Here is a 3,918-nt window from a genome sequence, read left to right on the forward strand (position 1 = left end):
ATTAAATGAACAGATATATGTGAATAAAACACAATATACCTAAACAGTTTTATTTTCGGCTACTGACCATGCAGTGTTGCCCAGTCTGCTCTGGTCATCCTCAAAGACGCATTTCTCGTCATCTGCGCTTCTCCAAATTGTCGTATACTGTCGAATCATCTCAAAATATGATTTTAATTCCAATAATAATGCTATTTAAGATTTTTTTTTGGTGTCACAGGCACTTTAATGGGTTGGGGCCATCGTATCTCACCGATGGTCTGGTTCCATACCGCCCCAACAGAACACTCCTCTCTCAGAATGCAGGTCTAAAGGTAGTTCCCAGGGTTTCTAAAAGTACTGTCGGAGCTAGAGCCTTTTGCCACCAAGCCCCTGTTTTATGGAATCAGCTTCCAGCTAGTATTAAAGAAGCCGAGACAGTCTGTATATTTAGGATTAGACTAATAACGTTCCTATTCGACAAAGCTTATGGTCAGGCTAGTTGAAGTCGGACTAGACTCACAGTCCAGTCTAAGCTGCACTAGAAGCTATAATGCTGGGGGAAGTATAACCACTGAGTTCTATCTCGTTTTTCTCACTCTACCTACCACTTGTCTTACTTCATTTCTATTTTTCAATGTCAATATCTAGTTGACTAGTCTCTTCATCACTAGTCACCCGGTGTCCCCTTTCCCCCTTTCCCTCTGGGTGGGGGCTATTTTTCAGCTGCAGCCTCCTGACTATCCGGACCCCTGGCTGGATGGACGTCCTCGTCGCCACCTCCGTCTGATGTGGCTAGATGGACCTCTTCTTGTTCCTTTACTCTATTGCATCTTTACAAACTGTAACTCCGTCTGCTAATTCCCATTGGCAGTCCGGGTGCATCCTGTCTATCCGTGCTGGGAGTGGATCTCTCCTGACTGTGGTACTCCCCAAGGTTTCTCATTTCTCCCAGAGAGTTTTGGATTTTTTCCTTGCCGACATGGAGGGTCAAAGAATGGGGGATGCCCAGGACTTGACCCTTATTTATTGAATCTCTATATATTTCATCTGCTGTTTCTGACTGTGTATCATATTGCCTCTGCAAAGCCCTTTGAGACAACCTTGTTGTGATTTAGGGCTATACAAATAAAATTGAAATGAATATTTTGTCACTTTTTATGGTTAGGAATGTAAGATTTGTTGATATTTCAGACTATTTATGTCGCCTTCCACCTTGCAGATCTCTCGCACACCCCCACACTGGATGTTACCCCAGACCATGATTTCGGTAATGATCTAACCACCAAACTTCACTGTTTTCTGAGTGAATCTCGGATCCATGCGGGCTCCAGTAGGTCTCCTGCAATATTTGCGGTGACTGTGGTGTAATTCAATGGAAGATTCATCTGAAAAATCCACCTTTTGCCACTTTTCCAGGCTCCATCCTTTTGACAGGCTGTGGGCCTTGGCAAATGCCACACGTTTTTTTAATTGTCTGCACTCTGAGAGATGAATATTAACTTGACGATCTGAATGGGACAAGTCGCATAGAAGTGGACCATTGCAAATCCGATCTGGGTCACTTTCGTATGTGGTTTAAATCCGGTTCTGGGCCACATTTTTCCAGAATGTCGCGGCGGTCTAACCTGATAAGTTTCCCAAATCGGAATTCATGCAGCAATTACATCATCAAAGAGCGAGAGAGACGGCGCGCTACGGTAGCGGTGCAGCTGTTCGTTAGCGCCTAGCTCGCCTTGAACACGGCTTTTGGGGAAGGGTCGGGCTTGGCAGCAGTCATAAAAAAATAAAAATGGGTTGAGGATAAGCCTGAAAATGATCGGTTTTCTTTCTGTTCTATTATGAGCAATATTTCAAGATTGCTTCCACGGCCAAGAGTCGTGGCAAACTGCCCGTACGTGTGTGTGACATGCACAGAGGTGCGTGCATGCTATTGATCCATATAAACTTTGAAAATAGGCCTAAACAGGGATTATTTATGTTTTTTTTATTTGCGTCCTCTTTTTGGAAATCAAAATATGATCGCCCTGGAATGACAGATGACAGCCACCATGTGTAGTCATTTGTTTTGATGCTTCTGCGCATGCGGCTCTTCTTGCTCAGCGCGTCGGACTGCGAATTAGTGCACATGCGTAATACTTAAGCGGTCTCAATGGACAAAGGCAGTCTGAACGGGCACGCCAAGAAAACAGATATGACAAAAAATTGGATTTGTGCATTATGACCTGCGATATGAACGTAGTCTATTTGATCAGATCAACACAAAGTTTAGTATTGTTACAGTATTTTTAGAAAAAAAAATACTGTTAACCTGGTTGAACAGTTTTACCAAGAGAATAATAGGGAGTGGACCGGCGATTTCCGTGGCTCATTCGTCGTTCCTACTTCCGGTTCTTCCTTCGGGGAGGTGGCAAAGTGTATAAAAACAGCTGGACGTGTCAGATGGCTTTTGCACGGAGACTTTATTAACAAAAACAAAACCCTCTCTCAACTCTCTCAACATCTGCCTCTTTCTCTTCCTCGCACGCCACTTCTTCGTCTACGCTAAATTGGCAATGCCGGTCGTATTGAAAAGGACAGCAGCCCCTTGGGGATGCCTTTAACAATGTCAAGGAAGCCGGCCGATTTTCACATTCAAGATGACGGGTTGGCAGAGAGTCAGATCTGGCTTGCAAGCCATAGGTTCCCGACCCCTGGTCTATAGAGTTGAAAGGGATATTGATGTGTCAAGAGCCACGGGCTACATTGCTGTCTTTAATTAATCATTTATTTCTCTGCGGCCAGGTAGCAAATGCACCACAGACCGGTACCGGTCCGTGGCTCGGTGGTTAGTGACCACTGCTGTACTCCATTTAAAATGGTAAAATAAACTTTAGTTTTAAGGTTGATTGGGAATTTTAAGTATTTAGTGCATAAAGAATATATGGCATCTTTGGAGAGGATCTGTTTAATATAATTTCTAAAAGACAGTAATGGGCATGGGACGTCATCAAAAGCTTTCCTAATTATTTTATCGGGAATTTTAAGAGTAGTGGAAAATCCAGAACAATGGACTTTTAAGTGGAGAGAATGTGTTTAATCAAACCTACAAATGGAAGAGGGATCACTTTTATCATAGATGCAAAGGATTTATAATTCACATCAAAACCATATTTTTGAAAAAAAAACAAAAAAACTTTCATATGAGAGCAAACACCCATTACTATCAGTCAAATGAATTACAGACCAAATATCTTTGTCCATTCAGTCCTTGTCATACAATGATTTGTTTCCAACTGTAATATATCAGTTGTTCATATTGGTGTGTTTTGTGGAGTGAAATTATGATAGCAAAAGAGCTTCCAGTATAAGAGGACTTGTTTATGAAATTCCCATAGTTTAATGGGAAACTTCTGAATGATGAAATCACATTTTAACAATTAAAAAAAATAAAGAAATCAATACTGCCAACTTTCTTTAAAAATTCTCTAGAGAGATGATGCCATACGTTTTTATGATCTAGGAAGTATTTCAACCAGTTTGTCTTAAGTGTTCCATTTACGGAATCAAAACCAATAGCTTGTAGGCCTCCATCTTTGGAGTCTTTCGTCATTTTTGTTCTTTTAATATAGTGCATTTCTTTTCTTCCAGATATAGTCAAAATTAATTTTTAATTATTTTTTAATAGCTCTATTAGGAATGGCTAGTGAATATCAGGGATAGATGCATCATGATATGCTTCCCATCTTGGTAAGAAATATACGGCCCAACAGACTGATCTCTCTCTGTAACAAAGAGTTGAGTCTGTGCTAACTGTATGTGAATCGCTCACCCCATTTTTGCAAGATTTGTATTTGTATTTGTATTTGTTATGAATAAAGTTTTTTTTTTTTTTTTACCAAAAAAAAAAATAACTGTCGTAAAAATGTCGCAAATAAACGCATGCGCATATAACTTGTG

This window comes from Corythoichthys intestinalis, unplaced genomic scaffold (genome assembly GCF_030265065.1).
Source record: "Corythoichthys intestinalis isolate RoL2023-P3 unplaced genomic scaffold, ASM3026506v1 HiC_scaffold_26, whole genome shotgun sequence".
NCBI lineage: Eukaryota > Metazoa > Chordata > Actinopteri > Syngnathiformes > Syngnathidae > Corythoichthys > Corythoichthys intestinalis.